This window comes from Mirounga leonina, unplaced genomic scaffold (assembly GCF_011800145.1).
Source record: "Mirounga leonina isolate KUSES-001 unplaced genomic scaffold, KU_Mleo_1.0 Mir_168, whole genome shotgun sequence".
Classification (NCBI taxonomy): Eukaryota; Metazoa; Chordata; class Mammalia; order Carnivora; family Phocidae; genus Mirounga; species Mirounga leonina.
The window spans coordinates 23,524,895-23,548,177 of NW_023270426.1; the positions used below are offsets into that span (position 1 = coordinate 23,524,895).

Consider the following 23,283-nt stretch of genomic DNA (forward strand, 5'->3'; position numbering starts at 1 on the left):
CTTGACCTCAGAGAGAGAGAGGGGTGTGTGTGTGTGTGTGTGTGTGTGTGTAGAATGACTCCTGCCTCCTACCAGGCTCCCAGTTTAGTTGGGGAAGGTCTTTCCAGGGTTTTTTCAACCTCAGCACTATTGACATTTTGGGCCATTTAATTATTTGTCCCATACATTGTAGGATGTTTAGCAGCATCCCTGGTCTCTACCCATTAAATGCTAGTAGCAGCGGTTGTGACAACCAAAAATGTCTCCAGACATTGTCCAATGTCCCCTGGGAAGCAGAATCAGCCCCAGCTGAGAACCACTGGTCTAACCTCAGGGCCAGCCCCCTAGGTTGGAAGGGGTGGCCAAGACCCACGGGGATGCCAGAGATCCTCTGCAATAGTGGAAGGGGAGGTTTCCAAAACGGCTTTGTCCCCAGCTGTCTCAGGCCCAGGAGGGTGGGAGACACCCCCCCCCCATGGCCCTAACTGCCAGGTTGGAGGGAACCATGCTCGCCTGAGATGGCAGGGCTGTTGGCGTCACTGCTCAGCTGCGCCAGGCTTCATGCCAACACCTCACTGCTGAGACTACACAGCATGGGGGCGGGGGAGCGGGTGCGGTCATGGGGGGTACTCAGGCTGCCTGGGCAGCCTTCTGTCCAGCCAGTTTGAGATGGGGGGAGCCAGTTTAGATGATCAGCCTCCTCCCTTCCCTTCCCTTGGTGTCCTGGCAATGTCTCTGCTGCCTCCTTGTAGGCTGCTGTTGGGCTGGGGGTGGGGCTGGCAGGCCTCAGAGCCCGTGGGGGCTACTGCCTGGAGTAGGAGGATTGTGGACACAAGTCCAGTGGGCCCAGCCAGCTGACAGCTGGTCCACCTGAGTGCTGAGCAGGCCCCTCCAGGAAAGGGAGGGAGGAAGGCTCTGTGGGCTGGCTAAATGGTGCCTGAGTCTCCCAACCCACAGGCCCTAGAGCCAGACGACTGGGGAGGGGGCTCCCTCTGGAGTCATCTTCTTCCTGCACAAGCAGGCAGGCAGACAGGCAGACAGGCCTTGAGGTGAGGGAAAGTTCTCTGGCGCAGTCTCACTGCTGGGAAGTCCCTACTTATGTCTAACCTACTTCCTTTTCTCCTATAGCATCTGCCCTATCCTGGACTGTGTGCTCTGGGTCCGGCAGAATAAGAGCCCAACATTTTGGGTTCTCTGGCCAGCATGTGTCCTTATTCCCGGGGAAGAGAACCCTTACCTATAGGGAAAATTTCATTCAGAATACAAGTCAGCGGGTCCTTGTGTGGGTAGAAGAGGGTGCCTAAGGGGCACGGCAGAGGGGATGGAGAGAGGCATTGGTGCCAGTTGACATACCAAGGCCCACAGAGAGCAAGGTTTCCCCAAGGCACACTGAACCCAACACCCAGCCTAGGGGGTCCCGGAGTGGGGAGGAGGAAGTGGCTGGGAGAGGGGCAGTGCCTTTGTAACCAGAGATGACCCAGGCGGGCTGAGGTGGCAGCTTGGGGCTGGGGTTTAAAATAGCGCCTCGGCCTGGCCGGGATCGGGTTCGGGTCACCCACAAGGCAGCGTGGCCACAACCATCCAGCTCGGGTTTCTTGCCTTTCTTGATTTGGTGGAGGACAGGACTACACAGGTAGATGGGCCTAAGAAAAGGGGTCCAGGCACTGCCACAACAGTCCTGACCAGTCTGTGGCCTGTCTCCTTTCTTCTCCACACCCAACCCCATGGGACACATCGTCCCAGCCAAATTCTGATGCCCTCCCTCCTCTTCAAAAACCATTTATCACCAGTTGGGGCCCAGGCCCTTGACAGAGCATGGAGATGAGTAAAGCCTGACCCTGTCCCAGGCCCCAGGAGTCCTGGCCCCCTGGGAATGCACAGAAGGGGGAGGGTGATTAGTATTTAGCAGAGACCCTCCATGTTTCACTGAGGTCCTAGCCTCACCCTGGAAGTCCTAGGACAAGGGAAGCAAGGGGCACAATGATCCCCACAGGCTGTAAGAGAAGAGGGTTAGACTTCAGATAAGCCTTCCATTGGAGAAATGGAGGCGGATACGATGGGGAGGGGAAAATGTCCTCTCAAAAGCTAATGATTATCCTTGAAAACTCCCAGGGCAGTTTACTCCCCCAGTGTTCCCTGGAGAGAGGGACCAAAGAGAATGACTTGTCCCCTCCCTCAAGGCAGAGAGCCCTCAGACACAAGTCTGAGAGGGCATTCTGGTCCAAATAGGGTGTCTACTTCCTCAGGCTGACCCAGGGAATAGGAAAGGGGTCAGGAGATAGGAAGGGGGAAGACCCCTTTTTAGTTTTTCAAAAGAAGTAGTTAGTTCTAGCCCTGCCACACCCCATAATGCTATTGGAAAAGGGGAAAGCTACCTCGAACAATGAAAAGTTCTATCTAACCAGAATCCTTTCTGCCCCACTCTCCCTTGCTAGAGTTTCTGGGCCCCTGGGGGCACTGGCAAGCTCTGGGCAGTGGCTCCTGGGGCCTGGCAGGTAGGCTTTCTCCGAGCTTTCCCTTCCTTCCGCAGCCGTGGGTTTGAGTGGGAGGCAGTGACACAGGAGGCCGTTAGCTCAGGGCCCAGTCCCCTCTAATGGAGCTCACGTATGTCTAAAAAAGTCTTGTATATCTTAATGATTTCTCAACAGCCCCTGATTGAAGCATGCCCAATTTAGCCGTGCCGTAAGTAACTTTTTATATTTCCTTGGGGAATCATTTCACTTATGAATCTTTTCTGAATCTGCAATCTCGATTAAAAGTTGACTTTTTTTTTTTTTTTTTGGTCTCCATCTCCTAGCGAAAGGGGTGGTAGCACCATCAATCCTCCCTCATTAGCCTGTCTAAGGCAGGAGAATTCTTGGGGGGGGAGTTGTGTGTATAACAAACAGCGAAGTCTCCCTTGTGGTAGCACCTGGGGGGTATGTGGCCTGAGAGGCAGCTGCAGGAGGGGCTCACAGAGGTGATGGGGGGCACTGCCGGTCTCCTGCCCAAATCACACACATACACGCCCCCCCCCATTGTTTCACTGGGGAGGATAGTCCAGCCCATTCTGCCTTAAGGTTGTCTCTTCACCTGTAGCTTAGGAATTTGAGGAGACAGAGAACCCTTCAAGGGCTCAGCTTGAGAGCACAGAGCTGGTTCAAATCCTGGCCCTGTTCCTGTATTGCTGCCTCAGCTTCAGTAAGTCCTCTCTTACAGCCTCCGTTTCCTTATTTGCAAAACGGGAATGTGATTACTAAACGGATAACCAAGCACAGCGCCTCCAGAAAGGCAGCCTTTCTTATTTCCCTTGGGGGACCCCAGCACCAGGAAGCAGGATGGGAACAGTGCTGAGGGTCCTATTCCAGTTCTGAACAGTATCTAGCTCTTTTCCTCAGCCCATTCATTATCTAGTCCTGGGGACACTCCTTGAGGTGGAGTTGGTGGGACTAGCATAATTACCTCCCTGGGGAGAATAAGGTCTGGCGAGGCTGGGACTCGCCCAGGGGCTGCCCCAGGAGGCCCACCCCGAGCTCCTGCCTCTCTTCCCTAAGAGGCAAAGGTCAGGGCTGCAGCAGGAAGGCTGGAGGGCAAACAATGGGGAGCAGCTCTGAACTTTGAGAAGGGCCTCCCCATAGACACCCTCCTTGACACCCCCCACACCTCCCTCCGGATAGTCAGGGGAGGGACTTCCCCAGGTGCTGGGGCCTCTGGCTCTGACCTCTCACCTCTGACTTCTGGCCCCAGGTAGGCGCTCTGAGAACCAGAGTCACGACTGAGGAGACCGGAGAGCAGTGGCTGTGGCTCTGGGAGTTAACGATTTACAAGGGGCCCCTTCCTGAGGCCTCCCTCCTCCCAGGCCCGGCAGGCAACCCGTGACTGCCCAGGCGGCTAGACACAGAACCAGTCCCGCCAGTTCAAAGAGGAGTTCGTCCCAGGCCCATCCTCAGGCACTTGCCTGAGCACCCCATTCTCTGGAGTCTGAAGGCGAAGGCAGAGTAGAAGTTGGTGGGTGGGGTCCTCTGGTCTGAGGCTAGGTCCTGTTCTCAAAAGTGTAAGGGGCATTTCTGACCCTGCTTTGCTCTCAGGGCCAGGTCTGTGAGCCCCACCCCTCCTCCTCTAGCAGGGCTTCCCCATACCACCCCACCCTAGCCCGCAGCTCTTGGGTAAAGCATTTTCAGGCCAGGCTGGCTTCTGGATGCCGAGGGCACCCCTTCCTTTGGGCTCCGTGTAGGGCCTCCAGGTTTAGGACTCTCTGCCCTCCCCCCTCCAACAAGGCCCCATTCAGTCACCTTCTGGCCCCTCCCTCTTCCTGATGGGGTGGGGAGGGTGCAGGGAGCCATAGCTTTGGCCTCAGGGACCTCGCAGTCACACTCCCATAGTAGAGACAGTTGAACCATGAATGTGCCTAGAGAAGTCAAGGGCGACTCTCAGAGGCCTGATGTTCCCCAAACTGTCTCCACTCCCTTTCTTCCCTCCATACACAGGCGGAGTTCCCTGTGCCTGGCAGAGAATGGGCCTATGTCTGGTTGTCTGGCATGTGCGTAGCATGTCTGCAAGTCTGTGGCAAGGGAAAATACAGAGTGTGAGTGTGTGTGTTGGCCTGGTCTCTGCTCCCTATCAACTTCACCCCAGAGTTATTTTGTTCTGTGACTGGAGTTCCCCCTGCCCCCCACAGTGCCCTCCTCCCTTCTCGCATTTATACAGCTTAGGTCCCAGCTGGGGTCACCAAACTGACTTCTCAGGGATGAGTGGGCCTTGGCCCCCTAAGAGATAGACCTGGCTTTTCTGAAATTTCTTTTTAGTTTCACACCTCTCTTGTTCCTTCAAGGGTCATGGTGGCAGGACCTAAGGGCCAATAGTCACTACATGAGGGCTGAGACCCCAAAGGCCCGAGCCTATGTCTCAGCAGTTAAGCCTCTTTCTTCCCCTGCCCATGTCTGCACCCCCCAGTCCTGCCCTGGGATTTTGGTTGAGGTCACAATCCAGTGTGACCCCACTGAAGGTTATCCTGTACCCTGCCCTGAGATAGGGCGCCAAATGCCCTTGCTCCATCTTCTTTGATACAAGTGAGGGAAGCAGGGCCCAAAGAGGGACAGACATTAGAGCAGGCTTAGGATTGGCCATCTTGATTGGAGACCCTAAGGCCTACACCCCTCCCTGCGCAGCCACTTCCTAGTCTTTGGGTGTTTAATCAAGGACCATCATTAGTTGATAAATGACAGTCCTGGAAAAGGCAGATCCCTCAGACAAGGCATGGATTTAAATCCAACTTTTGCTACTTTGTAACCTTAAGCAGGTGTCTGAGCCTGAGGATTAAATAAGCATATGCCCAGAAAGCAATTGGTGTGGGGCCACACACATAGAAGGTGCTCAGAACGATGTGGGCTACGATTGTTACTACTGTCACCAACTTAGTGCCAGGCTTTAAGTGCAGGGCAGATAGAAGATTCTCCTTTTCACTCAGAGCTCTCATGGGTGCTGGTAGTGAGGGGACAAGGAGACAAAGGAACAAATAAAAACTATGTGCAATGTGGTCACTGTGGCCGCAGGAGGGGACAGATGAGGGGCCCCGAAGCCAGGCCACAAACTACAGTTCTGCACATGCACCGCAAGAAGGCACCTGGTAAAGAGAGTAGCGACACTGAAAGACAGTCCATGATCTGCCTTCAAAAGGGTGTTCCTCAGGTGGGGCAGCTGGCTGGCTCAGTGGAAAGAGCATGCGACTCTTGATTGCCGGGTTGCGAGTTCAAGCCCCATGCTGGGTGTAGAGATTCTAAAAATAAATAAATAAATAAATCAGAGATAAAAAATAAGTAAATAACAGATGTGTACCTACATCTGCCAAAGGAGGGTACTTCTTTGCGTGTGTGCTAGGTAGCCCTGTGAATACGGGGCCAAACTGAGGCTGGGAATGGAAGTCAAAGAAGTGGGAGGTGACACATGCTCTCAGTCTTCCGTGAGGAGTTCCTGAGATAGGCTTGATTAAGACCCTCCTGGCCGGAGGGAACAGTACATGCAGCCACAGAAACTTGAATGGGACTTTTGGGGAGGCTGAGGGGCACCACCAGTGTTGGGTGGTGTTGGTCAGCGGGGCTGATTAGGGAAGCCAAGCTGTGCCGGTGTTGAGGGGTGGGGGGTAGGGGCTTGGGCGGAGCCTTATGGGTTCTGAGGATTCACTATAGGAAGCGATGCAGGTGAATCCCAGGGCAGATGTGTATGCAAGAAGCTTCACTAGGAGCAACTTTGGGGCCAGTCTCATGTACAGTTCCTCATCAGCTACTACTGCTGAGACTGAGGCAAGGATTAAATGAGCTAATGTACCTTAGCTGTTTAGCCTGATGCCCTGCCCAGGGTAGGGCTTCATAAACACCAGGTAGGGATATTATAACCAGGATCCAGGGGAGCAGTATGCAGGGTCCTGGACTGATAGGGAAGGGTACAGGGCTCCTTTCTCCCCTCAAGGTGCTGGAGACTTAAGAAATTTGATAGCTGAAGCTAAGCTGATTGGTTGAGTAACACTGTGAAACCTAAAGATTCCTCTTTGGAGGCAATGAGAGAGAATAATGAACCAGGGTAGCTTCAGTTCTTGTGGAAAGGGTCTGGGGTAGGGATGATATCCCCCAAGGCCAGAGACCTCCCAGCAGTCCTTCCTGGGTGCCCCCACTTGTCTCATTTGTTATGGGGAGAGTTCTATGTGGATGGCTTGTGATGTTTCCTCTTCATGTTGTATTCTCCATACGGATGATTCTGCCCCTCTCCTTTCTGGTCCTACCTGGGTTGAACTGGTGAGGGTCTGACCAAGTCTCCCTGCAGTTCTTAATTTCCAGGAGAAGGGGAAGGCTCCAAGATCCAACTTCTAAACGGGGCCTGGCATATGCCAATACCCCTTGCCTGAGAAAGTCACCATCGGGATCATTTGGCTCATCTTCATTGCAGCCTGCAGCCCCTTGGCCTTTGCCCTCCTGACTTGGGAGGTTGGGGGGAGGGAGAGGGTTGCAGAGGTCTTTAAAAAAAGGGGGGGGATAATTAATAGTAATTCCCTTAGTTGGGGCTACTACCCACTCTTCCCCATGAAACCCAGCATGAAGCTTTTTTGGGGTGTGCAGAACCTGATTCTGCACTGACCCTCGACTGGAAGAGCCCTGCAGGATTGAGTTTCATTTCTTTGCTCCTACTCCTCTGAGACCTGCTGCTAACTCCTGGGGAATAGGTCTCCCCTCACAGTCAGTGCTCAGCTTCCCCAGAAAGGTAGGTAGAGGTAGGCTAAGTACTCGGAGATCCTGGAGCATCCAGACAGGGGACCCTGCCTCCTTTTTCCTTAAATGGTCACTGCCCAATACAGTACCTGACATTCAGAGTGCTTAAACTCTTTAAGCAGTTTAGGGGTGATAATCTGGAGGTGTTCAGTTGTCTTAAATCTGTGTTCCCATAGCAAGTACCTTGCTTTTTACTCACATGGTATGTTTGCTTGGGGTGGCTTTGAGGAAGGGTGCTGGAGAGAAGAGGGGAGAGGAGTGGAGAGGAGAAGAGAGGAGGGGTTAAACACCTTCCTTTGGTGCCATTCTTGGCATTTGGTTAAGGGTAGTAGGACACTTCTCAGCATTTGTGGAAGGGAGGTAGTGTCCATGATGCGTGGAGAGGGGTCTCTGCCTGTGGCTTGGGAGGCCAGGATGAGTAGAGAAGTAACACATTTCAGATGAACTCTGCCCTTGGACACCTCCCTAACTCCCCTATGCCTGGCTGGGTCAAGGTCCCAAGGCCAAATTTGGAATGCTTGGAGAATGGGCACCAGTGGCTGCTCCCGGAAGACCCAGGCCCCAAGGCCCTCTCCAGCCTTGGGGACAGGCTGGCCACATAGAGCAGGAGAGGAAGCAGTGAGGTAGGAGCTGGTTTCGGTTCTCCCACCAAGGCCGTGCCTGTGGCTGGAGGCACCCAGTAGAGGCAGTTAACTCCCTGTTATCTGGGCCGCAATCGATTTGGGGCTGTACATTTAACCCTAGGCAGACTTCCCCAACTGCCCTGCCCCTCCCCCATTAGGGTCTCCAGTCTTTTTTTTTTTCCTGCCTGGAGGAAACATAAACCCACCCTAGGAATTCCACAGATTCAGAGAAACTTCCCACTTTGGGATTATCTGCAGTTTGGGATTATATGAGCCCGGGTGGGGCTTGCTCTGTGGGTCCCTGAGGTGAAGAGAAGACATCTGCAGCTTGAGGATTAGCCCAAGCTGGGCAGATACAGGGGGCACTGAGTGAGGGCAAGGATATTCGGGCACAAATCTGTACCCACTGGGCTTTTGTTCTCTTTCAACCAGTTTCTATTGAGTGCTGCTTTGTGCCAGGCACTGTTTCAGGCTCTGAGTTTGTAGGCCATGGTCTCAGGGAACCACAAGGTAGTTGCCTTAGCCCCAGGAGTCAGGGCTGGGGCTGGGGCTAGCGTAGGAGACAAATTGTCCTTCTCAGGTCGGTTTTCTCATCTGTAAAATGGGGACAGGAATCTCCGCCCCTTGTCTCCCAGGGAACTAGAGCCCACTGAGTCCCAGACAGCGCTAGGGGAAGGGTGGGGTCTTTGAACCCAGTGTCGCTCCAAGTGCCCTAGGCTAGGAGTTCCAGGCCCATCGCGCACCTGAGCTGAGGGGCGCGGCCAAACCCTCCCTACTGGTCCCTGTCGCTTCCGGCCCGCCGAAGAGAGGGGCCAGAGGGACGGCGGGTTCCCCCGTAAGGTAGGTTGCCAAGCCGTGCATCCCTCACAAAATAGGGAAGGTCCTTTTATTTTTTGTAAAGTTGCGGAGAAAAGAGAGGAAGACGGGGCGCGCTGGGGGAGCTGAGCCTGGGCCGACCTCGTCAGAGCGCGGGGAGCTCGAGGCGCAGTGGCTGCGGCTCCGGCCTCAGAGCCTGCGGCGTCCAAGTGGCCAGAGCTGCGCTGGGAGGGAGGCGGAGGGAGGAGGGAGGGGAGCTGAGGTGGAGGGGGGGGAGGAGGGAGCGTCGAGTCCGGTCCGGGTTTTGCCGGCAGCCCCCGGGCAGCGTTCAGAGCTCCTGCCCGGGCGGGCGCGCGGCGGCGGCGGCGGCAGAGGCGGCGGAGCCTGAGCGGGGATGTAGAGGCGGCGGCACTGGCGGCAGCAGAGGCGGCGGCGGCGGCGGCGGCGAGAGCAGGCGCCCGAGCCGAGCGAGTAGATCGGCCAAACCTTGCCCCCCGAAGCCGGGCCCCGCGTCCCAGCCCTGCCCAGCCCGCGCCCAGCCATGCGCGCCGCCTGCTGAGTCCGGACGCCTCACGCTGCGCCCTCCGCCCGCCGCGCCGCGCTTCGCTCGGGGGTGATTAGTTGCTTTTTGTTGTTTTTTAATTTGGGCCGCGGGGAGGGGGAGGAGGGGCAGGTGCTGCAGGCTCCCCCCCCTCCCCGCCTCGGGCCAGCCGCGGCGGCGTGACTCCGGCCCCGGACCCGGACACGGCGGGCGGCGCGGCTGGAGCGGAGCGCACCGCGGCGGCGGTGCCCAGAGCGGAGCGCAGCTCCCCGCCCCACCCCTCCCCCTCGGCCTCGCGGCGGCGGCGGCGGCCGTGGCGGCTTGGACGACTCTGAGAGCCGGTAGGTGTCGGGCCACGGCCCTCCCCCGACCCCCCCGGAGGCCGGCCCCCTCCCCTTCCCCGCCTACCTCCCTCTCCTCCCCCGGGGCCCGGTGCGCGGCCGGGGCCGGAGTTCGCTGCAAGTCGGCGGAAAGTTTGGCGGCGCGGGCTCCCCCGAAGTTCAGGTGCGGAGAGCCAGGGACGGGGAAGGAGGGGTCCGTGTTTGGGAGGGGCGGGGGGCGCCCGCAGCCTGAGCCACGGAGCCCTGGAGCCCGGGAGCCCTAGCGCCGGTGATCGCTCGGTGGCCGCTGCTATACCCAAGCCTCCCCAAGCCGCAGTCGGCTCGGTCGCAGATCACTGAGTACAGACAAAAAGAGGGGTTTTAGGGTCGGGGACTGCGGGTTGGGCGCCGTGCGTTGGGGCCGAGGCTCTCCCTGCGGGGTTCTGTCCCCTCCCCAAGTACCCGAGCTTGAGGGCTCTGGGGCGGCGGGAGCTCGGGTCCTCACCTCTCGGTGTTGGGCGGGCGCTCCGCCTGCGGGGGCGGCTGATTGGAGATCTGCGGCGCACACTCCCCCCGTCGGACCCCTCGCAGCCCTGTGTTTTGGGGGCTACGGTAACTGCTGCCCTGGACCACGCGTGGCTGAGTCTCTCCCCCCCCCACTTGGAGGGGGCGGCGGCCACTTCTACATTTTCCCTCCGGTTCCTCGCCCCCGCTGCCCGCGGGGTGCCTGGCGGGCTGATCAAGTTTGACCTTTTTTTTTTTTTTTCCGTCAAACTATCACCCCCCCCCCACCTCCGCTCCCCGCGGCCTCTCTTTCCCGTCCTCACTAGCCTTGGGGAATCTTTCAGTCTCCCGAGCCCCGCGTGGCCAAGCAGCGTGCAAAGCCAGGGAGGGAGAATGGGGGTGTTCCTCTAGCTGCGGAGTGTGGGAGGCGGGTGTCCCAGGCGCCTGCTTCGCTGCACTGGCCCCAAATTTACCCATGAAGTTCGGCCCCAAGCCCCCCTCCCCTTTGCTTCCCTAGAGCGAGGGGCTGAACCGCCGCGAGAAGAATGTGTTAATTTTCTTGCTGGGGGAAGTTGTCCTCTCCCGGAATGGGCTGCTTTCCGGCGGGGAGCGCGGGGTGCGCCTGGCTTTGTTTATTTGTAGGATCGACAGAAAGTGAGTGACCCCAGTTTATAAATGGGGGGCTGCCTCCGGGATCTGTCAGAAAAGCTGAAGCGCCTAGTGAGGGAGCAAGATAGCTTTCCCCCCCCCCCCCCAGCTCGTAAGGGGTGCGCGGAGTTGGGCTGGTGCCATGGGCTGCAAGGAGGCAGCAGCAGATTTGGGGGGTTCTGTAAGGGACTCATCCGGAAAGACCCACACCTTCCTCCTTCAACTGAGACGGGGGTCTGAAGGGCTGGCAGCCGCGCCCTACTTTGCCCCCTGGATCCTGGGTGGTCTTCGAGTCGCATCTTCGCGTTGGGGGAGAGCTGAACCGGGATCCGGCGAGCCAGCCTCTTGACCTCCGCCTTTCCCCGAGCGGCGGGCGCTGTTCGGAGTCCTCGGTTTTGTGGTGGGCCCCCCCCACCCCCCGCGCTTGCTCAGGAAGCGCTGGGGAGGGGGGCTTGTGTGATCGTTCGGCCCTCGCCCCCGCCGGAGCCGCCCCGGGCGGCTGGCAAACAGAGTCCCTTTCAAGTTTTCCGCTGGGGCCGCCTGGCGGGGGCTGCGTGCGCGGTCGCTGCGGACTTGTTTGGAGCGCTATTTGAACGCCCGGCGCCACCTCAGCTGCCCCGGCCCGCGGGGGCGGGGGTGTCCTTCCGTGCAACTAAGAGCATTTAAATTAGAGGTTTTTACGGGTCGTACTGGCCTAAGCTTGGCGTGAGCCCCCCTCCCGAAAGACCCCGTATCCTGGGTCCCAACTGCCGCAGGAAACCTAGGAACTGGTACCCCAAATCTTTTCCCAAACCCCTTTTTGAGAGCGATGAGGGGGAGACTGAGGTCGGTGCTACCTACTACTGCGTAGTGTTGATTTAGCAGTTTCCCTGGATGAGACTCAAGCAAGAGCTGGGGGGGGGGGGGGGGGGGTAGTGGCCCGCTCTGCAGCTGTCACCCCCCTCCCAGAACGGAAATCGTTCTCTCCTTGGGGAGGAGGGAGAGGGGGTGATTTTTGTCCTGGGAAGGAGTGGGAACAGCTGAGGAAAGGTTGGCCTCTGAGTTCTCAGTCAGCCCTGGGGAGCTTGGTAGAAGCACCCCCACCTCGTCTTGGCATGAGCTGGGGCTCTCCCAGGGAAGCGCCTAGCCAGCCTTGTGGCTCCCTTTCCCAAGCCCCCTCCCTTTCCGAGGTGGGGGCAGAGGTTCCTCTGCAGAAGACAGACCCTTGGCTGACTGGCTGTCCGTTGGCGCCTTATTTATGTGTGTATTTGGGCCCCGCTGTTTTCCCGGCTCAGCAGGTGACCCTGGCCTGGGCCTCCTATCTCTCCCCCGACAGAGCCTGTTGACTTACCCGTGGGCCAGCGGCCTCGTCTTTATCACGTGAGGCCTGGAATGTCCACCCGGCTGGGCTGGGCCGGGTGGGGGAAGGGAGAAGGAGGGGAGGATTCTGCATCCAGGGCCCAGGCCAGCCCAGGGCTCTGTTCCATGGGCTCCCACTGTGAGCCCCCACTCTTGATCCCTCCTTCAGCTTCTTGCCTGCCTTCTACCCATTTGGCAAGTATGAAACTGAGGCTTATAGGAGTGTGGCAAGCAGGGTTGTATCTGGATAAAGAACCAAGTCTCTGGGAATTAAATACCTCCACCTTCTTTAGAGCCCCACCTAGTTATTTATGGGAGAGTGGAAGGGAATGGGGGGTCTCTCTGGGGGGTAGGGGTGTGGGCTGGGCTGAGGTCAGCTGACTTCTAGGATGCAGAATAGGGTGGAGGAATGAGGGGGTGTACCGATGAGCCAGGCCCAGGCCTGCTGTCTGGTGGGGTGACCATTAAGGCAGAACTAACTCCCCAGTCATGGTGCTCTGGAGCATGGCCTTATTGACCAAGGATGGGGCAGGGCTCACTTATTGTTGTTACTGTTATCATTACTGTCTATTTTTTATATGTAAATAACTTATTCATTGCCCCAGTGTGTATTTTTTGAGCACCTACTGTGTGTCAAGCCCCACCTTTCTGGGGCTGCTGAAATGAATCACTTACTGGGCCCTGCTCTGGAGGCCGGCCCAGGGTAGAAGCTCCTCCCTCTTTCCCCACCCCCTGGGGCCTGAATTGGGGCTTCCCCCCCTTTATTCTGGTGCTCTCCCTCCCTGATCCCCACCACCTGGTGCTGTCCTAGCCTGTGTATGTGTGCCTGTGTGTGTGAAGTGTCCTTGATTAAGTGTATTAATAGTTAAACTCTCACTCATAGCTGGAACTCACCAGACCACAAAAAGCCTCCCCAGTTACTCACGCGCTACTGCCCAACAAGAATATCCCACTCAAGTTTTTTTTTTTTCTTTCTCTTACTTTCCCCTTCATTCCCCCCAACTCTGAGCCCACCTCCCAGGCTACAGGCAACGAGAAAGGGCTGGCCCCCTCAAAGACCCAGGAATCCCCCAACCAGTCCACCTGCCCCCTAAAACCCAAGGCAGTGCTAGATGAGGTTGTGTGAGTCTAGTCTGTTGGTCTGGGATTTGGGAAGCTAGGTGGTATGTGGGCTTATGACTCAGGGCATGTCCTATCTGTGAATCTGTGTGTTGAATGTGTGTCTGTCTTGCGGGGTGGGAGTCTCCGCCTATGTATATTTGTGCATCAGGGCATGTGTATCCGTGGGTCTCAGAGTTGTGTGGGTCTGCATTGCATCTGTACTTGTGTGTTTGTGAATCTGAGTATCTGTCTGAAAGTTGGATTTACCCTTGTGAATCTGGGAATGTGCATATTCTGAGTTGCATGTGCTTAGAATTTTGGAGTGTGTACTCGTGATTTGTGTATATCTGTGTGATTTGTATATTCTTGTAAATCTGGGAGAGTCTGACTCCCTGAGTAGTGTGTCTGAATTGGGAAAGTGGTGTGTGAATCTGGGAGTGGGCATATCTGAGCTGTGCGGGCTGTGAGTGGTCTGTGTCTTTCTTTCGTGGCTGGTGTCTGTGTTCCTTTCTCTTTCTCTATCTGTCTGCCCGGCTGTCTTTCTGAGTCTCTCCCTCTCTGGTTGAGGCCCTGAGTGTGTGTGTGTAGCATTGAACCTCTCCCACCCCGTCCTTCCCCTCCTCTGCCCTCCCTGGCAGTAACTGGGCAGCCTCCCCGTCTGCCTGCCTGCTGGGAGTTTTGGAAGCTGTGGAGGGAGACAGGCTGGGGCCGGGGTGACAGCGCGTATCCACGGCGATGGCAGCCTGTGATTATGGGAATAAAAGGATTTTAAGGTCATGGGTGTATTTTTTTTGTTCTGTTTTGTACCCCCTCCCCCCCCGCCCGCTTTGGTGGAACCGGTGGCAGCAAAGGGCCAGAGCTGTGTGTCTGCAGGTTGGGAGTCTGTCCCCATACAAGTGAACGTGGATATGTGGTGCTTTTCTGGGAGCGTGAACACGTGTGTACATGCGTGAGCAGACCCTGTGAGAGTGTATGTTCTTGGTGTGTCTGTCTGCCTCCTCCCCCTGTGAGAGTCCACAGGGCTGCCCCCTGGGGGGAGAATTCCCAGGAAAACTTCTTGCTTCTGGGTGTGACATGGAGCTGGAAGCCTACAGTCCTCTATGTCCTGAAGAGCCGCCTGGCCCCAGTCCTTGCCTACCCGACCTTCCCTCCACAGTAGGGTGTCTTTTGCCAGAGACTGGCTAGGCCCGGTCACCTGGGCCAGGCCACATCTTGGGGTGTCAGTGCCCCTGGACCCGCTCCAGCCCCTGTAATTGCATTCTGCTGCCTAATCCCCCGCCAGCTCAATTAGATCGCAAATTCTTCTTCATTTCCTGCCTCTGATGCTGGCCTCCCTCTGGGCTCGCGGGGCCTGGGAGAGAGGGAGGGGATCCTGCCCCCTTTCCGCCAGCACTGGGGGCTCTTACAGGGGTGTGATTAGTTGCTGGCACACTGGCCCTGGGGTGCAGGTTGGAACCCTGGGGACCAACAGGACGGGCTTCCGGTGGCCCTCTTTGGATGAGCCTCAGTATCCCCATGCTGGGGGAAGGGCTTGCGTTATCTGGTACCTGGGCTCTAGGTAGACCAGGCAGATCGCTCTATGCCAGGCCCCTAGGCAGTGCCCTCACCCCGGGTTCCCACGGGCTCCGCTCATGTTCTGTTTCCAGAGCAGTTGCCGGTCACCCCCTAGCACAGCAGTTGTAACCTTGTTTTCGACCTTTTAATGGTGTGTGTTCTCGGGGTCAGTAGGACCACTGAGCTCTTCTCTACTGGGTCCTCTTTAACGCCCTCCCTTGACCTCACCCAGACAAGTGTGTTTGAGCACTGGCTCTGGAGCCAGACGTGGCTCCCAAGTTCTGGCCATGCCACTGTCTAGCTGGATATGTGACCTTTGGGTGGGTTGTCTCACTGATCCTCAGTTTCCTTGTCCCTGAAATGGGATAATAAGAGTGCCTGCCTCACAAAGCCCTTTTCAGGTGGACACAGGGACGGTTGCTTAGTGCCCAGCGCCAGCGGCTAACCCACAGCATGCAATAAAAGTTGGCTTCTTTGGTGACGAGGACTTCACATCCCCCAGTGAAAAGGAAGAAAATAATATGTGCCTCACCCTTAGCATTTCTGTCTCCGTTCCGCTCATTACCAGGTGTGTGATGTTGGGCACATCACTCTGCGTCTCTGGGTTTCTCTTCCTCATCTGTAGAATGGGACTGATAAAGAGGCCTGACCTCACAGGACACAGGGGAGGGTTATCCACGTGCAGATGCTTGGCCCCAGGGGCCCGCCCTCGCAGGTTTTCAACATATTGCTTGCCCTCTTTCTCCTTTCCTCACACCAAGCCTACGGTGGTATGGGGCTGGCAAAGACACAGGCTCAGGAACAAGGGGACTGGCCAAGGTCATGAGGCTGGTAATGGGGCCTGGGTGGGGTGGGAGGGCGAGGGGATGACCTGCTGGCTTGCTCGCTCGCTTACTCGCTGGCTCAGCTGAGCTGTGAGGCATGGACTTCCCTCCCCGCTGGTCTCTGTGGAAAGTGGTGGCTTGGCTGATTTTTTTCTGTAAAGGGGAAGCTAGATGTCTACCCCCTCCTTCCCCAGGAGGCACCCGTGCCAGTGGCTGTGCTGACAGGCCTCCTGGCCTTCTTGCTAGGGTAGCTGGCAGCTCTGGAAGGCCGACTGCACACAGACCAGCCAGAGGGAAGAGGGAACTGCAAAGGTCCCCTGCCATCCCTAATCCCCACGGCCCCTCCCACCCTCAGCCTGTTCCTTTTGGATGGGAAGACAGAAAGGAGCCCCAGCAGGAGAGTTGGGGAGACTGGCTCTGCTGGAGGTGGTGGGGAGGGATGGGGTGAGGGTGGGGAGTGAGGCGCCCTCTGCTTCAGGGTCCCGGTAGCTCCCTGGCTAGTCTCCTTATTTCTATGACCTCTGTCCCTCACTGGCCTAGGCTCTTTAATATTTCATGGCCCATGGAGCCAGCCCCCTGCCCTAGCCCCCTTTGTCTGTCTGCCGCCCCCCCCCTTGGGGCATCCCTGTCGCTGAATTGATGACCCCAAGAGGCTGCCTCTGCCTTCCCCCAACAGGCCCTAACACCTCTGTCCCTCCTGACCTGCCTCCCCCACACCTCTCCTGGTCACACCTTCCATCTCTCCTACACACCGTCTCCCCTTTTCTGACATCTCTGACCATCTCTCTGCCCTTTTCCTCCATTTTCCTCTTTTGTTGGCCGCCTCCTTCTCAGCGGAACAGAAACCGTGGCAACTGGTCTGTCTGCCTGCTCCCCTGTCCACCCCTTCCTGCCCCCTCCCCCTGGCTGCGCTGGGCGTGAGAGCTGGTTTTATTTATTTTTCTGTTTGTTTGGGAAGAGGGCAGTGGCAGTTCTGGGCCCTGGCAGAGCAGCGGGCAGGCGGGCCGTGCTGGCCTCCCAGGAATGTGGCCGGGACGCCCCGCGCTATATTTACTCCCCTCCAGCTGCCGGCCCCAGCAGGGCAGAGCCAGGCCTGCCCGGTGGCCCTGGGGGAGCCCTGTACCCAGCCTCCCCCGTCCAGCAGACCCCACGTAGCCCTGGAGCCCCGCCCCCCCCCCCCCCCCCCCCCGCCGTGACCTCTCCCGGCCTGCCGGCAGGGACACCCACATGCCGTGCTGGCCTAAGTGTGGACGCTTGGGCCTGATCCCCGTGGGGCAGCACCTGGCAGCCCCACGCCCCCACCCAGGGGCCCAGCCCAGGCCTGTAGTCTGGTGGCCAGAACTATGCAAAGCATCTTTCCGGGGCTCTCCCCGCCAGGCCCGGTCCCTGCTCTTGCCGCAGTCCCCTCGGCTCTGTGCTCAGCTCTGCTGGCCGGGGGTAGGGGTGGGGGGGCTGGGGCAGCCTTGAGCAGCTGTGCTCCCCGCACGGAACTTGCCGCCTGCTGGACCTCCCAGGTTCCTCACACGGACGTAGGCGTGCACGCCCAAGCGCTTGGACGTACGTGTGCAGCACCCATGAGCACGTGCTGGAGCGCGCCTTCCTTAGAGCAGGGCCATGCCTCCTGTCATTGGTTCCCTCATCCATCAGATGCTTGGAGGGTTTTGTGAGCCCGCTCCTTGCCAGGCTTGCGATGGGACGTGGCAGTGACTGCTTCCTGTACCCCCAGTGCCTGGCACCAGCTGAGTGTTTGAAGAGCTTTAGCTGCTGCGCTCATCAATTGCTGTCCTCCAATTATTACTATAATAATAATAATATGTTGTCGCAATGGTGATGGCCACGGCTAACATCCTAAACCCTGGCTGGGGCAGGCACTATGTTCGTGGCTTTCGAGCCTTCGCTTCCTTTAAATCCCCACAGCAGCCCCGTGGCTGGATGCTGTTAGCGTCCCCATATACAGATGAGGAAACTGAGGCCAGAGAGTTCGTGACTCGCCCCAGGACTTGCCCTGTGGGATTGGGTCCTGGGAGAGCCCTTGACTGGCTGTGAGCACCGTGAGCACAGCCGCGGTTGGTCTGCTTGGGTAGGGCACCTTCCACGCTGCCGGGCACACAGCGGGCCCTCCCGTGAGTTTGCTGACTAGAAGCCTTGCTCTCTCCTTCTTGAGGCCCCTCATTTCCCTGGGGAGGGGCCTGGCATATGGTGGGGGGGTGATTGGCCAGTTGGATGAATGAAAGAATGAACGAACCAACGAATGGCCTGGGAATGAGTGCTCTCAGGAGACAGTGGGGTAGGAGATGTGCTCGTGCTGGTGATCCCACTGGTATGTGGAGATGCGCTGTGCCTGCCGAGGGTTCCCATAAGTGAGGTGGGGGCGGGGCTGAGAGATGCGGCCAGAGACCAACAGGCTGCTGGGGCCTAGCCCTTGAGCACGTCATGTCATCTCCCAGGACCTCAGTTTTTCCATCTGTCAGATGGGCTCGAGAGCCTTTGTCCTGGCTGGCTGTCAGCTGGCCTGGCCGGGATTGGCCTGGGAGCCTGAGAGGTGAGGGCCGGTGGTGGGAAAGAGGAAGCGCAGTGGGTGGTGAAGACAGGAAGATGAAGCGTGGAGCTTGGCTTGGAACCTGAGAAGCAGGGAGACCAGCCCCGACCTGACACCCGTCCTCCCTCCGAGCTGCAGGGTGGAGGTGCAGGTTCACAAACCCCTAGCTACCCGCTCTCGTTCTGGCAAGGGCTGGGCTTCCTGACATCTGCAGCGTCAGTGGGTGTGTGTGCCACGAGGGGGTGGCCTGCCCTCCGGGACTAGACCAGCTCTGTCTCCAGGCCCAGAGGCTCCCCCCAGCCTCATTTCCAGTTCCTGTTGACCCTGATGGGAGAGACCCAGGCCCTCTCCTGCCTGACCCACCTTCTCCAGAGCTGGATGGGGAATCGGTTAGCTGGGCCCATAGCTCCAGGTGAGAGTGGGCTTGGCCCCCTTTCTTCCTGGGAGTGTTAAGATCTGGGTGGCCTAGAATTTTTAGTCACAGGAATTTACAATCAGAATGCTTGGAGCAGAGGGATTCTTTTCAGGATTCTTGTTGTGTTGGGATTCTAGAATCACAGAACCATGAGTTTTACTGCAAAGGAAGCGTGAATGGTCATGTTTCAATCTTGTTTGACGCTAGGGGACATTGAGGATCTGAGAGGAGGGGCTTCCCTGTGGTGCCCTCAAGTGACATGAGTGTATATACCTGAGACAGAAACCCAGTTCTGCCTCTGTCTGCCCTGCTTTGGAGATTTGGCTGGCGTGGGGAGTGGGCTGTGCGGGCCCAGTCAGGGAGCAAGGGGATGCGGCTGGCCCGTAGGCACAGGAGGGGTCCTCACGGCGGTGCCCACCCACCCGCTGCCCACCGCCTGCTGCCCACGCTTCCCGAGGCACCAGTGTGAGGAGGAAATGCCGGCTGTTGCTTCCAGCGACAGCCGGCAGGGCCGGGCGGCTTCCCAGCTCCCCCTCTGATTCATGGCCGCCTGCAGCTCCCCCCTCCCCTGGGGGCCTCGGCAGCCCCATCTGTGCAATGGGGACAGGAGGCTCTACCCCAGAGTCTAGCGTCACAAAGACAGTATATTGGGGGTTCTTTTCAGGACCACCATGAAGCTTTGAGAATGTTGGGAAGCTTTGGGAATGTTGGCATTTGGACCCAAAGCACTGAGCAGTTCTGCATGGGGTTACCCTAATGCCTCCAGGAGTCTGGGGATGCTGAATGGGTTCCTGGGGCAGAAAAGTGTGGTGGTGGTAAAAGGAAGAGCACTGGATGGGAGGCCTAGGTCACCGGGCTCTCTCTTGACCTCAGTATACCCATCTGCAACATTCCATGAGGTCCCATTCAGTGTCAGCTCTGCCTGGGTAGGTGCCGGGTGGTGGAGATACTAGGGAGGCCGAGGCAAGTAGCAGAGCCGTGGGGCAGGGAGGGGGCCTCTGGCTGCAGACACGGGGTAGGAGTGTGATTTGGCTGCAGGGGTGGCTCTGGGAGAAGGAATGAGGTAGGGGGGAGATAAGGAGCCTGCCAGCGAGGCAGTGTCCAGCGGAAAATCCCAGCCATTCTCAGGAAGTGTTTCCTCCACTGGTCTCCTGGGAGGGAGGCGAGGCAAAGCCGGAAGGAGGGTAGTTGGGGGCAAACAAAGTCCTCCAGCCAGTCCAAGGCCCAGGAGATGGCCCAGGCCTGGCAGCTGGGCGGGTGTGCCCCTCGCACTGCGGGAGGGCTGGAACGCACCCCCCACCATGCTCTAAGGCTGGGCCTGTGGTGGGAGGCCAGGACTGCCAGGGGGGCCGGGCCATAGTCCAGATTTCAAAGCCTTCCCCAGGGGCCTCGTGGTGCCCTCCGCCCTGTCCTGAGCTGCCGCCGCGGGGGTGGCAGATGCTGTTTCATCGGCTGAGGCGAGTGGGAGGCCTCCGGAAGGTCCTCCTGGGAGGTTCCGGGGGGCAGTGGGGGTGTCGGCAGCTGCCGCCCAGCCAGAGCTGGCTCACAGTGGCCTCCCAGGTCCCTCAGTGCCCCAGGCTTGGGGGCCGGGGGTGGTGCTTTGGAATTGAGACTGGTCCTCCCTGCCTTTGCTCCCCTCCTCCCCTACGCCCCCCCCCCCCACTGCCCACCAAGCTTCTTGGCTCTGGCCCCCTCCCATCCCTGGCTGCGTCTGCAGAGCCCCCCGGGGAAGGCAGGGGAGGAGGCGCAGCGGGCTCAGAACAGCGGGTGCCCGTGCAGCCAAGTATTTGCGCGAGCTGTCAGAGACAGACAGGCATGTGGGGAATTTGGTGCGTGTGGGGCTGGGGGAAGCAGCCGGGTGGGCAGGCAGGCAGGAGGGAGGGAAGGTGGGGCCGTCTCCCCCGCCTGTTGAACCCTGCGGAGACCACCATTCTCCCCAGCCCCAAGCAGAAGGTACATCTGGCACTGTCTTCCTGCCTGTATCGGTACAGCGAGACGGGGCCCCTGGCTGGGGTCTGATAGGGTGCTGACGCCGGGGAAGGGGCTGCCATGCTGAGGACCGGAGCCCGGGAGAGGCTGTCTGGTGGAGTGTGGAGCCAGGCAGGAATCCGGGTTGTGCCCGACTGTGGCCTCCAGGAAATAGCAGCTGTCATGCTCCCGTGTGTCCCCCCCACCCCACCCCCCAAGCCTGGCACAACTTGTTTCCTGGCCGGGGTCCGGCTGGGGCAGATTGGAGGAGCCTGGTATTGCCCAGTCTGGGCAAGGAACAGGCTGGGGGGAGGGGGCTGTGTTTATAAGCCTACAGGTACTTGGAGTGCTGGGGAGGGGTCCCCCGAGCCATTCTTTTGCGGAAGCAGGTTGGAGTCACTTGGAGGAGGGGACCTTGCCCCTTATTTCCCTGGACAGAGACCCCCAATTTAGTCACCTCTGTGGTCTGCTCTCCGCAGCAGGACCAGTTAGGCGTGTTAGGGCCTAGAGCTGAGGAACGCTTGAGGTTTCCTATCTGAGAGCCCAGAGAGGGGGATACGCTGGCCTAAGATCACACCTTCTCCCTGCCCTCATGTGGGTGGGACCAGTGGGAAGAGGTGAACTTTGGGGGTTTGCTGGAGTTGGGGGGACTATATTTAGTCAGCCCTGCAGAGCCAGGGGGCCCCTGGGAGCAGCTGTTAGTGGGGGGGGCAGACAGAGGCCTGAAGCTGCATTTAGTCTGGACAGAAATATCCTCCCCCCACCCACCCACCCACTGGCTGGGCGGCCAGGCTGCGGGCTTGTCCCCTGAGGGGCAGCTTGCCTGGGCCTGGCGGCCGGCGGGACAGGCAAGATGACCCGATAGGCTTTTCCTAGCTCAGGTTTCGATGAAACAGGAACCGGAGCCGCAGCCTGGGCTGTGGGGGCCAGGGCAGCCGGAGCCGTGCGGGCCGGGGCCGCCTCCCCCTGCTCCCCCCCTTCTCCCGGTGTTGCAGCCTCCCATTCTCCAAGGCCTGGGGAAGCAGCAGGTTATTTATCAAGCCAGCCTCCCTGCCGTGTCTGCCTGCGCCTCCCCCTACCTTACCCCCCCCGCCCCCCCCCCCGCCCCTTGCGCTGGCGGCCATGAGCCCAGCAGAGCAGGGTGAGCTGGGCGGGCAGGCGGCAGGATGAGCTCAGGAGACGTGAGTCACCCCATCCCTAGCAGCCCCACGAGGCCCTGCGGCCTGGCAGGCAGAGTGCACTCACGCACTCCCCACACGGCACACCCCGGGGCACACGCTTGGGACAGACACGTTCACTCAGCGCACGTAGGCCCCCACAGCCCGGCACACAAAGCTGACACCCACACGGCGCGGCCCGGTCGCATCAGCTGTGGACACCCCGGGAGCGCGCACGCACGCCGGCACGCACGGAGGCAAATGGCCCCGCAGAGTCGGGGTGGGCGTGCCGCGCTGCCGGGAGGACCCCAGACCCCGCTCCGGCAAAGCAGCGGGAGGGCTGCTGCATCCTCAGGCCGCGGCCGCTCGCCTCCGTAGGGTTGGGCCGGGAGCCCCGACGCCACAGCGCCTGGTGTGTGCGCGCGCACGTGTGCACGCGCGCACACACGACGCAGTGGGGGCTCCACTTACCCACATCCCCCCTTTAGGGTCACACACAAGAGGCCTGATCCTTGGCCATGTAGAGTCAGCTGGGTTCTGTCGGGCGGGTGCGGGAAGGGAGCTGTTCTTTCCGCCATTCCCCGGGCCTGCTTGGCCTTCTTTGGGGCCGAGGCCCAAGTCTCGGGTTTGGAAGTGATTAAACCCACCCTGCCCTCCAGGATGGGGAACTCTGACCTGGGCAGAGCAGGTTGGGGTAAGTGGGGGAGAGGTGCAGAGGAGCCAGGGAGAGGAAAGGCCTGGCAAAGAAAAGCCGTGGAGAATCCATTTTCTGGGGAGTGCCAAGTGGCCAGCTGCTGCCCCCAGTAAGGGGGCCGGTTCCTGGGGAGATTGGGGGGTGCTGGAAATTGGGGAAGGGCCCTCCTTGACCTACTGGGCTGTGCCCCAGGAGCCTGCCTGCTCACCCTGGCACCTGCTTTCCTCAGTTCCCTTGGCTCCCACGTCTCTCATTATCTCCCCCACCTTGCAACCAGTACCCTGAGACTTAGAATTCAGACATATTTCCTGGTTCTTAGTCTACTGGCCTGCAAAATGGGTATAGAGCTGACCTGAATACAAGGAGGGGCTGAGCTGCTGGGTTGGAAGGATGCCCTCAGGGGGCCTGTAGACTTCTGCGCAGTGGGTCTGGGGCTTGCCTTCCCTGGACTGGGCAGAGCTGGGGGCATACCTCTTTTTCATACACTGAAAAAAACACCAGTTTTCAGGTGAGAGAATGGAGTCCGATGGGTCTGACCTCATGGTCATGAAGGGCTTTAGACACAGCCACCCAACACCCAGACTACAGATCATTCTGCATCTACAGGATTGAGAGAGCCCAGGGAGGGAGGTTCAAGGGGCGGGTGACTGTTAAGGACTCAGGCCCAGGCCAGCTACCCCCCTCCTGGCCACACATATCTCCCTCATAAAGGCCTAGACAATGGTCAGGGAGGGGAGAGGGGCCCAGGCATGCTGAAGTAAACAAACAGCAATGGTCAGTCAGGAGGACTGGATGTCCCCTGAGCCTTGGACTCTGGAGTTGGACAGGCCTAGGCTCCAAACTTGGCTTGATCACTGCCTACTTTGCAGTCACGGGCTGCTCTGACCTCACTTTTGCCACCTATAAAATGGGTATGAGCCTTATCTCTGTGTCTCAAAGCTGCAGGACCTGAAGTAGGTGGTGGGGTATGGTTCTCACTGTGTCACACACCTGGATCTCCAGGTGAGTCCGGACCTCCTCCTGA

General features: G+C 58.8%; 1 protein-coding gene and 1 long non-coding RNA gene across 3 annotated transcripts in view; one reads left to right on the plus strand and one right to left on the minus strand.

Annotated features, from left to right (window-relative positions):
• Positions 1 to 9,691, minus strand: part of LOC118016705 — a 12,436-nt gene extending 2,745 nt beyond the window's left edge. Inside the window, exons 1-2 of the long non-coding RNA XR_004680884.1 lie at positions 9,606 to 9,691; positions 5,582 to 5,734 (exon numbers count right to left, since the gene is read on the minus strand). This is a non-coding gene — a long non-coding RNA (uncharacterized LOC118016705). The remainder of the gene's footprint in view (positions 1 to 5,581; positions 5,735 to 9,605) is intronic.
• The window catches only part of CXXC5 (CXXC finger protein 5), a 35,236-nt gene continuing 20,964 nt past the window's right edge, over positions 9,012 to 23,283 (plus strand). The window contains exon 1 of one of the 2 annotated variants that reach the window (XM_035014271.1): positions 9,012 to 9,538. The gene's annotated coding sequence lies outside the window, so the exon portion shown is untranslated. Of the gene's footprint in view, positions 9,539 to 9,624; positions 9,702 to 23,283 lie in introns of those variants that run through there. The other variant, XM_035014272.1, reaches the window with a different exon arrangement.